This window comes from Alligator sinensis, unplaced genomic scaffold (genome assembly GCF_000455745.1).
Source record: "Alligator sinensis unplaced genomic scaffold, ASM45574v1 scaffold533_1, whole genome shotgun sequence".
Classification (NCBI taxonomy): domain Eukaryota; kingdom Metazoa; phylum Chordata; order Crocodylia; family Alligatoridae; genus Alligator; species Alligator sinensis.
Window position 1 is genome coordinate 531,883 of NW_005842330.1, and position 12,673 is coordinate 544,555.

The following is a 12,673-nucleotide window of genomic DNA, read 5'->3' on the forward strand; positions in this document are numbered from 1 at the left end:
TGTGGGTGGCACACCCTGCCAGAAGACGATATGCACTGCTGTAGAAAACACTTGCAGCAAGACATTACTGAGGTGACAACTAACTAGATATTTAGGCAACAATATGGAAAATTTCTCCCACCATCTAAATTATTGATGGAGAAACAAACAGAATAAGCAGAGACAATGCTAGAAAGTATCATGAAATAAATGTCTTACTCTACAGTCCATTATAGTCCCCAGTTCTGAGACATAAGGGGATAGAGTGAGCAGTGACTCAGAAAAATAAAACAGAAAAGCAAAGCGAAGAAAAAAAAGAAAAGAAAGTTCTCTGAAAACATAAAATATGTCACCTTATCCTTACTCTTTTGCCTCTTCAGAGAAATGGAAAGCTACTTTATAGACTTTGCCAACTGCACTGCATGAAGATCTTAATGCAGCTGTGTACATTTCCCAGAATGAAGCTCAGATGTTTTCTACTCCTAATGTTTCTAGGTACTTTATATAGGAAACCTGGATTCCTCCTGGAAAAATGTCCTCAGTGCTAGTCCTGTGCTAGTTATCCTAAGATTTTTAAATTTTGTTTTTGCCACCTCTGAAGCTGTAGAGCCTTGGTATTTTGGATGGAGTGAGAAAAACAGGGTACAGTGATAAACATGTATATCCTTGTGCTTAACATACTTGCATAACATGCTTGTGGCATAGCATTCAGTTTCTATAAACATCTTTTTAGACCAGAACTTTTGCAAGGACAGCTGAAGATTATGACAGCATCGGGAGAACAATCAGAGAAATATGGAAAGAAAAATTTTACTCTGGGTAGAACACTTTCTGAAGTTCTAAGGATAATCTTTCCCTGCTGATCTACATTTCTGCTTTGACACTTAAACATTTAACTCTAAGGTTAAGTACAGACAGTCAAAAAGCCCGAGGCTGAATCAGTTCAATCTTCGCAGGTTACTCTAACCCACATAGCTTGAACTAATAAAGAAGTGAACAGACATGCACTTTTGATTCCAGAAATGCAGCCACATGCCTGCAATGTCCTAGGTCAGAAGCTGGGGGTAGGAAGGCGGGGAGGGGGGTGAAGCTAGAGCATCCATCCCCGCTTGTCTGAAGCAGACAGCTTGAATCTGGAAGGGATCTGGGACAGAAACTCCATAAACCCATTTAACCTAATCAGTTAAATCTAATACTACATCCATCCAAGTTTATCTCTAGGGCACAGGCAGACGTTACATCTGTTGTGTGATCGGCCCCCTGTGGGTGCTCTACAGGCAGGCCGAGACACATGTGCATGGCTGCAGAGCATTTTTAAAGTGGCTTATCACACGGCAAATTAACCCTCATCTAATGAGGGATCAGATGAAGGTGCTCCATTTTGGAAAGCCTTAGGGAACTTGTGTTGCCTAGGGTTAATCTGTCATGTGATGGGGCTGGGCTGATGCAGCCCATCCTGCTCCCAGGCCTGTCTGCTGGAAGCAGTGGAGAGAAAAGGGTAAGTGAGCTGAGGGCTGGGATTTGCCTGGCCTGAACTGGAAGCGGGGCATGGACTAGAGCTCCCGACCTCCTGGCCCTCCCAACCCCTTCCTCCAGCTCAGGTTGGGCAAACCCCAGTCCTCTGTTCTCCCTCCTCTTTGCCCCCTCCCTTCCTGCAGACAGCACTGGGAGGAGGGAGGCAGGGCTGGAGGAGCGGGGCAGCTCCTCTGATGCAACAGGCTTGCGTTACACATTTCAATTGACTTCCAATCACTTATTCCAGTTTGTGTGTAATTTCTGTCCCTAACGTAAGTGATCCAGGGTCCAGATAAATAAAAGCTCTACAACAGCTCTGTGTTCTAGGCCTCTTTGGTTTGTTTTGCAAGAACAAGGGGGATACCTTAGTCATTTCTGTTAGGCCAGTGATTCTTATCCAGGGTGCTACGGCTCCTTGGGGTACCTTAGGACCCTTTCAAGGATATTGTGGGGTGACATGCAATGTTAGCACTGTTAAGTATGCATAAATGATTCAGATAAAAAACCCAGAGATTTAAAATAGGAATTCATTGTGTTAGAACATTCTGACCTGTTGTGGTTTTTGAGAGTTCTTTGAAACAGAATTGTTCTATTTATTTTTCTGTAGTCAAAAACTGAGAGAAAACTAAGTGCTGACATTTTCCAAAAGGTGCCTTGAGAATATCAATTATTTCCATTTTTTCCATTTACAACCAATTACTTCCATTTTAACCTCTGGTTCTTCTCCAATTATAGAAGGGATGTTGATTCATGCTTCAGAGATATTAAATAAAAGCAAACGCTAACGTTAATTTTGCCCTCCCTCACTAAATACATCATAAGCATGTTTAGGGATTTTTTATGCATTTTCGATGTTCTGTACTAACATAAATTCAAGTTGAAGGAATAATAACCCAGTTTTATCATATTTATAACATGAAAAAAATCCCAAGTAATTATCATATTTTGATTTTTAAAAAATAACAGATGTCTAGACCAGTATTTTATTGTGATTACACTCACTTATGAGGTAGTGTAATAAAAAAAAATGCTTTTGAGTTTGATGAAAACATTACATTTGAACAGGCTTGTTAAATTTCAGTATTAGCAAGTTACAAAACAAAATGGAAAGCCACATCTTTGTTTCCTGGCTTACTTTTCAAAACTAGAAGCTTATTCATTGAAACTTGTTAGGAAGAAGCTGTCCTATACTGGGTATGGTATTTCTTTTCATCCATTAAATGCACCCTCAGCATTCAGTTGTAGGGTTTTAAGGCATCCAAAACAAATGCTCTAAACAGTCCCAACAAAGACCCATGCTCAAATATCATCTGAACTGTCAGGCAGAGTACATCAGTTTAGCTTCATAGTAGTTTCATAGTTTCATAGTTTTAGGGTCGGAAGGGACCTAATAGATCTTCTAGCCCGACCCCCCGCCAGGGCGGGAGAACAACAAAAAACCCTAAAAACAAAAACGGGACTCAAATGAGTCCAGCCAGGTAGGCATCCAGCCTCTTCTTAAAGACCCCCAGGGTAGGGGCCAGCACCACCTCCCTTGGAAGTTGGTTCCAGCTCCTAGCCGCCCTAACTGTGAAGTAGTTTTTTCGGATGTCCAATCTGTACCTCCTCTCCATCAACTTGTGCCCATTACTCCTTGTTATGCCAGCGGGGGCTAGGGGAAACAGCGTCTCCCCCAAACCCTTCTGGTTCCCCCTAGTGAGTTTATAGACGGTCACCAGGTCCCCCCTCAGCCTTCTCTTGTGGAGGCTGAATAGGTTCAGGTCCCGCAGTCTCTCACTGTAGGGTCTGCCCTGTTGTCCCCGGATCATGCGGGTGGCCCTCCTCTGGACCCTCTCCATGTTGTCCACATCCCTCCTGAAATGGGGCGCACAGAACTGGACACAATACTCCAGCTGCGGCCTGACCAGCGTCGCATAGAGGGGGAGGATCCCCTCCCTGGCTCTACTCGAGATGCACCTGTGGATGCACGACAAGGTCCGGTTAGCCCTGCCAACCATGACCTCGCATTGTCGGCCCATGTTCATCTTGGAGTCAATAATGACACCAAGATCCCTTTCCGCCTCCGTGCTCTCAAGTAGGGAGTTCCCCATCGTATAAGTGTGCTGCTGGTTCCTACTACCCAAGTGCAGCACCCTGCACTTGTCCGTATTGAAATGCATCCTGTTCCTGTCTGCCCACCCCTGTAACCTATCCAGACCCTTCTGCAATCTCTCTCTCCCTGCTAGCGTGCTCACCTCCCCCCAAATTTTGGTGTCATCAGCGAATTTAAACAGGTTGCTTTCCACCCCAGCATCAAGATCGCTGATGAAGAAATTGAACAGCGCAGGCCCCAGGACCGAGCCCTGGGGGACTCCACTACCCACCTCCCCCCAAGTCAAGTATGATCCATCCACCACCACCCTCTGAGTGAGACCCTTCAGCCAATCTGCAATCCATCTGACTGTGTAGGCATCTATGCCACAGTCGCCTAGTTTATTAATTAGGATGGGGTGAGAGACGGTGTCAAAGGCCTTACTGAAGTCCAGAAAGACTACATCCACCGCGACCCCTGCGTCCATGGCCTTTGTGACCTGATCATAAAAGGCAATCAGGTTGGTCTGACATGATCTCCCCCTAATAAATCCATGCTGATTGCCCCTGAGTTGTCTTAGGCTTTGAGCCAATGTGTACACAGGAAATAAGCACCCACTATATTAAACAATTCGGGAGTCAAAACTTTCATTACAATTTCATAACATAGATACAGCAATGATATTCTGAGAGATAACCAAAAAATATGTCCACTGAAAAAAGACACTTAGATTTTTGAGGCCCTACTTTCAAGGATTCTCTGGTCACTCTGGCCTTTAGCCCCTGGCATGTGTCCTTTCTGGCACAATTAAGGTGTTAATTGCACAAAAAATAGCAACTGACCACCTATTCATAGAACTTACGGTGCCATAAAATCACAAACGAGTCACAAACATATTACTCAAATAATGTGCAATATCTTTTTGGCTGGGTGTGTGGTGCCATAATTTGAACATGAAGCATGCCATACAGGAACCTCCCCAGAGTGGTCCTGATAAGCTGATCATTCATGGGCAGGGAAACCCCCAGGACTAGAGCCCAGGTTTGGTCCTTTCCAGTTGATGACACGTTGGGGCAATCTTAGGGCTCAAACCCTGGAGCTGTCCCAATCAGCTCAGCATTGAAAACTAGGGCAGTCCCTGCCAGATGACAGGAGACTGGGACATTCCCAGGGACCAAACCCTAGGACTGTCCCAATCCAGTAGCAGTTGGCAGGAACTGCCTGGGAGCTGAAGCCCTGGGGTGGTCTCTGCCAGCTGACAGATTGGGATAGGCCCAGGCCTTGCCAGCTGTTGGGAGATTGAGACAGCCCCAAGGCTTAAACCCCAGGAGTGTCCCTATCTTCTGATCATCATTTGGCAGTTTTGAGGTTGTAGTCCTCAGACTGGGACTGTCCCAGGACTTGGACAGTCTACCTGCATCCTCTTTGGAACCACCCTTCAGGTAGTTAAAGGCTTCTATCAAATCCCCTCTCAGTCTTTTCTTCTGCAGACTAAATAATCCCAGTTCCCTCAGTCTCTCCTCATAAAACATGTGCCCAGGCCCCTAACCATTTTTATTGCCCTCTGCTGGACTCGTCCAACTTGTCCACATCCTTTCTATAGCTGGGAGACCAAAACTGGACATAACACTCCAGATGTGGCCTCACCTGTGCAGAATAATTGGGAATAATTACCTCCCTCAAACTGCTCCTACTAATACAGCCCAGCATGCTGTTAGCCTTCTTGGCAACAATCATGCACTGCTGATTCATATCCATCTCATTGTCCACTGTAATCCCAAGGTTCTTTTCTGCACAGCTGTTGCTTAGCCAGTCAGTCCCCAGGTCTGTAGCAGTGCATGGGAATCTTCTATCCCATGTGCAGGACTTCATACTTGGCCTTGTTGAACCTCATGAGATCGCTTTTGGCCCAATCCTCTAATTTGTCTAGGTTACTCTGAATCCTAGCCCTACAGTACAGCATATCTATCTACTACACTTCCCAGCTTGATGGGAAGTGAATAAAACCATGAACTTGCAATTCATTCCATCTTCCAGACCGTTAATGAAGTTACTGAACAAAACCAGCCCCAGGACTGACCCCTGGGGCACTCCACTTGATACCAGCTGCCAACTAGACATTGAGCTATTGACTACTACTCATTGAGCCCAACAATCCATCCAGCTTTCTATCTACCTTACAGCTTGCTTGCAAGAATGTTGTGGGAGACGGTATCAAAAGCCTTCCTAAAAGTCAAGGTACATTAAGTCCACTGCTTTCCCTGCATCCAGAAAACCAGTTTTCTCATCATAATAGGCAATCAAGTTGGTCAGGCATTACGTGCCCTTGGTGAAGCCATGTTGACTATTCCTAATCACCTTCACCTCCAAGTGATTAAAAAGGGTTTCTTTGAGGACCTGCTCCATGTTTTTTTCCAGGACTGAGGTGAGGATAGTTTGATAGTTTCATAGTTGGTAGGGTCAGAAGGGACCTAAGCAGATCATCAAGTCTGCCCCCCTGCCATGGGCAGGAAAGAATGCTGGGGTCAAAAGACCCCGGCTAGGTGATTATCTATCCTCCTTTTGAAGACCCCCAGGGTAGGGGCAAGCTGGTTCCAGCTCCTAGCCACCCTGGCTGTGAAGTAGTGCCTCCTGATGTCTATCCTGCATCTACCCTCAGTCAACTTATGGCTGTTATTCCTTGTTACTCCCAGTAGTGCTTGGGGGAACAGGGACTCTCCCATTGTCTGCTGGTCCCCCTTGTCCAGTTCATAGATGGCCACCAGATCCCCTCTCAGCCTTCTCTTGTGAAGGACGAACAGGTTCAGGTCCCATTGCCTCCCCTCATAAGGCCTGCCCTGCTGCCCCCTGATCATGCGAGTGGCCCTTCTCTGGACCCTCTCGATGCTGTCCACTTCCCTCCTGAAGTGCAGCGCCCAGTACTCCAACTATGGCCTGAAAAATGTCACATAGAGGGGAAGGATCACCTCCTTGGCCCTGCTTGTGATGCATCTATGGATGCATGACAAAGTGCGGTTAGCCTTCCTGACTGCGTCCCCACATTAGCCACTCATGTTCATCTTGGAAGCAATAGTGACTCCAAGTTCCTTTTCTGCCTCTGTGCTGACAAGAAGGGAGTTCCCCAGCCTGTAGGTATGCTGCTGGTTCTTCCTCCTCAGGTGCAATACCTTGCACTTGTCCATATTGAAACCCATCCTATTCTCATCCGCGCACCTCTGTAACCTGTCCAGATCTAGTTGTAGCCTGTCCCTCTCTTCTAGTGTGCTCACTTCTCCCCACATCTTAGTGTCATCTTGTGAACTTGAACAAGGTGCTTTTCACCCCCTCATCCAAGTCGCTGATGAAGATATTGAAGAATGCAGGCGGTTCAAGATATTGAACCTGGCTGACTGCTCTTCCCAGTAGATGTCTGGATAGTTTAGGTCACCCATGATGACCACATCCCTTGACTTAACTGCATCTGCGAGCTGACCTGAGAATTCCCAGTCCAGCTATTCCCCCTGGTTGGGTGGCCTGTAGTAGACCCCGCCTGACCCCCTTGTATTCTGACCCAGAGCACCTCAGTCTGCCCTACCTCAGACTCGGTGCTGTTTGCTGAGAATGTGTATTGCTCCTTGATGTAGAGCACCACACCCCCACCTTTCCTCCCTGTTCTATCCCCGTCTATACAGCCTATAGCCCTTGATGTTTACCACCCATGATGACTGGTCTGTAGTTCTCTGGATCTTCCTTCTTCCATTTCTTAAAGATGGGCACTATATTTGCCCTTTTCTAGTTGTCCAGGACCTCCCCCAATCACATAAGTTTTCAAAGATAATGGCCAGTAGCTCTGGAATCACATCAGCCAACACCCTCAGCACCCTGGGATGCACTGACCTGGCCCTATGGACTTGTATATGTCCAGATTTTCTTAGTAGAACCTTACCTGTTCTTTCATCACTGAGTCTGCTCATTTTCTACTCCCAAGCTGTGCTGCCCCAATGCAATATTCTGGGAGCTGACCTTGCCTGTGAAGACCGAGTTAAAAAAGGCATTGAGTACTTCAACCTGTTCTGCATTCTCTGACACAAGGTTGCCTCCCTCATTCAGTAAGGGACCCACAGTTTCCCTGACCTTCCTCTTGTGCTAGCATATTTGTAGAAACCCATCTTGTTACCCTTCACATTCCTTGCTAGCTGCAATTCCAACTTCACCTGGCCTTCCTGATTTTATCCCTACATGCCCAAGCAATATTCTTATATTCTTCCCAAGTTGTTTGTCCAAACTTCCACTTCTTGTAACCTTTCTTTTCTGTTTAAGCTCACCAAAGACTTCTCTGCTAAGCCAAACTGGTCATTTGACATATCTGCTATTCTTCCTGCACATCAGGATGGTTTGTTCCTGTGCCCTCAGTAAGGTTTCTTTAAAATTCATCGAGCTCTTTTCAACTCCTTCCCACTCAGGTTAGCTTCCCAGAAGATCCTGCCCATCAGTTCCCTGAGGGAGTCAAAGTCTGCTTTTTTGAAGTCCAGGGTTCATACTCTGCTACCCTTCTTTCTTCCTTTTGTCAGGATTCTGAACTCTGTCATCTCATAGTCACTGCTGCCCAGCTTGCCATCCACTTCCACACCCCCCACCAATTCTTCCCTGCTTGTGAGCAGTAGGACAAGAACAGCACAGCCCGTAGTTGATCTCTCCAATGCTTGCACCAGCAAGGTGTCTCCAACATTCTCCAAAAACTTTCTGGATTGCCTCTGTTCTGCTCTATTGACTTTTCCCACTCCTCTCCCCCCCCCGTGACTGAAGTCCCCCATGAGAACCAGGCCCTGTGATCTGGAAACTTCTTGTAGCTGCCTGAAGAAAGTCTCATCTACCTCATCTTCCTGGTCAGGTAGTCTATAGCAGATACCCAGCTCGACAAAACCCTTGTTTTTCTCCCCTCTAACTTTCAAGTTTTATACTGGAACTCTGAGAAATCATGTATCTTTTACATACAGTGCAACTCCTCCTCCTCTTCTCCCTGCCTGTCCTTCCTAAACAGTATGTACCCATCCATGACAGTGCTCCAGTCATGTGATCTATACCACCAAGTCTCTGTTATTCCAATCATGTCACAGTTCCTTGACTGTGTGTGGACTTCCAATTATTCCTGCTTGTTTCCTAGGCTCCGTGCATTTGTGTACAGACACCTAAGGTGACTAGCCAATGGCCCTACTTTCTGAGGAAGAATGAGGCCTCTCCTGTTGCCCCCTCCTGCTTGTTCTTCCTCCAGGTTGCCTGCTTCCCCATTTACCTCAGGTCTTTGTTCTCCATCCCCCTGTGAACTTAGTTTAAAGCCCTCCTCACTAGGTTAACGAGCCTGTCCGCAAAGATGCTCCTCCATCAGGTGGATCCCATCTTGGAACAACATCCCATGGTCAAAGAAGCTGAATCCTTGCTGGCAACATCACCTGCACAGCCATGCATTGATCTGTAGCATGTGTCTGCTCCTGCCAGGGCACTTGCCCTTGACTAGAAGGATTGAGGAAAATATGAAACAAATATTTTCTTTATTTTTTTGATGATAAAAGATAAACAAAACAAAGCCTGGATGAAGACCTTGTATAGGAAGACCTCAAGTTATACAATCTAAATATACTATCATAGTGTGACAGAGCACCTTTGGGGTGCTTGCCACATGGCAGGGGCTGCAGTAGGCTGGGGCAGAGCCCAGCAGGGAAGGCAGCCAAGTGAAGCCCCCCAAATCCCATTCTAAGTGGGGCGGCGTGTGGTGGAGGACCTTTGGTGGTGCTTACCACTTGAGGGCTCTCACAGACTCTGAGGGGAGCCTGCTTTGGAGGAGCAGATGGGGAAACCTTCCTCAGATACCATTTTAAGGGAGAAGGTGTGTGGCAGGGCACTGCTGGTGCCTGCCACTTTAAGATCGGGGCCAAGCAGCTAGCAGGTGCTTGATTGCAATGGCCATTTTAGATCTCTGGCCACCCATATAAACAGATTAGTTCCCTGCTGGCAGGCCAGGCAGTAACACCGTCTGGCTGTAAGGCTCCATAACATCCTGTAGATAAGGGAGGAGCTGTAGGGGATGGTTTAAGAGGCTCCTGGTCCTGGGCATGACCTAAAACTGAACCCAGCCAGGAGTGGGTACCTAGTGGGGCTCTCAGTGGCACAGGAGCCCCCAGGAAATGCCAGGCCAGTTATCACCATGGTGAAAGGCAGGTAGGGGTGCCTTAACCATAGCCCTCACATTTGGGTGGGTCTGGTAACATCAGAGGTAGTGGGAGGCCAGGCATGGCTGCAGCCCCCTGAGCCCTGTGTGGTACAAGACCCTGGGAGACCCAGAGGAGGGAGAGTGGGGGACAGGCACGGCTGAGGCCACCTGAGCCCTGTGGGGTGAGAGACCCTGACGAGGGAGAGTTGGGGCCAGGCAAGGCTACAGCCTCCTTAGCCCTGTGGGGTGCAAGTCCTCAAAAGATCCCAAGGAGGGAGAGTGGGGGCCAGGAACGGCTGCATCCAGCTGAGCCCACTGGGGAGGGAAACCCCATGGCCCCAATTGAGGGGGCAGTGTGGAGCCCCAAGTGAAGGGGGAAGAGATGAGTAGTCCCGAGTGAAGGGGGCAGTGTGGTGCCCCAGAAAAGGGGGCAGAGACAAGGTACCCCAGTGTGGGGGAGAAGACCCAGAGGGCTGAGGGCCCAGTACGTTTATAAATAGAGAGTTGCCCCCGGAAGGGGATAGAGCAAGCTTAGACCCAGTCGGGTAATTGGCTGGCCACTACCCCAGTGAGAGTTGCAGAAGAAGCCCAACAGACGGTACGTCTGCCTGCCAAGGAATGGACTAGCTAAGCCTATGGCTGAAGGGGCCCGCTCCAAGAGGCAGCAAGGCAGCATAAGTTGATAGTGGATGAAAGAGGCCGTGTGAGAGAAGGTAGAGTGTCTGAGGCTCGAGTGAGAGGCGGGTGGTATGAATGTGCATGTGACTGAGGCCTGATAGCGCAGCCTAAGCTTGCTCCGGCTGTAGGCCGGGAGCACTGTAAACATCTGGATGCCATCTGTGAGGCATGCGCTGCTGTGTAGGAGAGGTTCGGAGCCACAGATAGTGACCCCTGGCATTGAGGCAGAAATGGGCAGCCTTCTGCTTAATTAACATCATATTAGCTACCAACAAGGCATGGCAGGAGAGTCAGGTGGGTGGCGTTTCCATAGGCAAGTGGGGAACCTAGCACTGTGGCTCGGTGGGGAACCCCACCATGCCACACATAGCTAAAAAACATTAGCAGTAATAATTCATGTAAGCAAATGTTTTAGCTGTAGATTAGTTCATAAAAGATGTGTGTGTTAGATTTCTTACAGAAGCTGTCAGGACAAACCTGATCAGCAAAGACCATAAACCAAGGTGAAAAGAAAAACAGCAAAAGAAAAAAAGCAAACAGAGGAAGGAGATGAAGAGAAATCCTAACTTACGGCCTACTCTTCCCTGTGAAAAGATCTGAAACTTCTGTGGCTTGAGTCTATGGCTCAAAGACTGGACTCTTAAGTCATCTCAAGACCCATCAGTGAGCCATGACTTAAGGGTCCTTGAGCCATAGGTGATCATCCTTGAATTGAGGGATTGCCTATGAGAACAATGCCCACTACACATGCTCCAAAGCACAGACCGCTAGATGAAGTAATACCCCAAACATACTATGCAAGGCCTTCTTTTGTGTGTGGATGTAGATTAACAGGCTTTCTGGATTTTTTTAACCTAAAAATAAAGTCTATTAATCAATAAAAAGCACATATACTGCAGTTAAGTTAATGCTACAATGAGAAAAAACTGCCTTTTTGATCACTGTAATCAAAACTGTGAAGTACATACAGTTGAAAAGTTAACACTTGTATTAATATAGGGTTTATGGATTTATTTATTTTGGTGCAAGTGGAATATTCCCAGCCCCTCCACTCCTGGCTTTGAACAACACATTTTTCCTGACTTTTCCTGGGGAGTTTGTCAGAAGCAAACTCCCCACTGCTCAACAGACATCAAGTGGGATATAGCCTTGCCTCACCAAGAAATTCTTAACCTGACAACACATTTCCACTGCTACGACAACCAACAGCTCTACAAAACAAAAACATTAGAATCCATGGTTCTGACGCATGCCTTTACCAAAACATGATACACCTGATCCAATGTACCAAATGCTGTCATGGCAATATGCAGTTAAATTAAACTGCAACTATGCAGCAGACTGAACTCTTACAATAAAAAAAATATAAAGGACAGAGACAGACACACCATTAGAAGTACACTTCTCATGGAACAACCACTGCCTCTCTGACTTCAGTGTCCTCATACTCAAGGTCTCTAACCCACGCCTTTAAAAAGCAAATTTGGAAATAAAAGTTAGCTGCTGGATGCTAAGGGTGTCCTTACATGTGTTCTGGAGGGGGAGTGAGGTACTTTAAATAGAGCAGCTATGAGAGATGCTCTAATTAAAGTACCCACAGTGCCTCATGTACCTGCATCCTTGCGCTTCAAAATGGTGGTGGCTGGAAGCATGCTAATTAGCAGGCTCTAGCAGATTCAATTAATAGAATCTGCTCTAACATGCCATAATTATAGCACATTGGAGCAACCTCACTGCTGTCTATAGACACCCTAAGAACTAAGGACTTAACAGTGATATTGGTTTTATGGTATATTATAGTCTACCTGACCCCTATATTCTTTCCACACATGAAAAGTGAGAATGACCCTCCTCCCTTTTGACAGGCCTTGATCTTCAGGTTACTGATCTCCTAGTAATTAGCTTCTCTTTTGGTAATTCTGTGTCTGCTAATCCTGGGACTTTATCTCCCCTACCACATCTGTCCTGTGCCTGGTTTGTTCTAGTGAGACTTGACAAAGAACGTCTTGTATTTGAAAGCTTGTCTAACTATCCCAACTGCAGAGTTGGTCCAATAAAAAGTATTACCCCAAGAAAATCTTTATTTATTTTAGACATTACAGGACTTTTTCTCCTGTTGAAATCCTTCCTTATTTTTCAAAGAAAATAGCATGAAAGAGAAAACAATGGGTACTGAAACACATGCCATTTAAAATATATTGGGTAAGGCAGATGGGAACACACTTTCACTTTTGTTCTTCCGA

General features: G+C 46.6%; 1 protein-coding gene across 1 annotated transcript in view; it reads right to left on the minus strand.

The window, feature by feature from the left end:
* Positions 1 to 12,673, minus strand: part of LRP1B (LDL receptor related protein 1B) — a 1,375,759-nt gene that overhangs the window by 379,057 nt on the left and 984,029 nt on the right. The gene's annotated exons all lie outside the window — the stretch shown is intronic.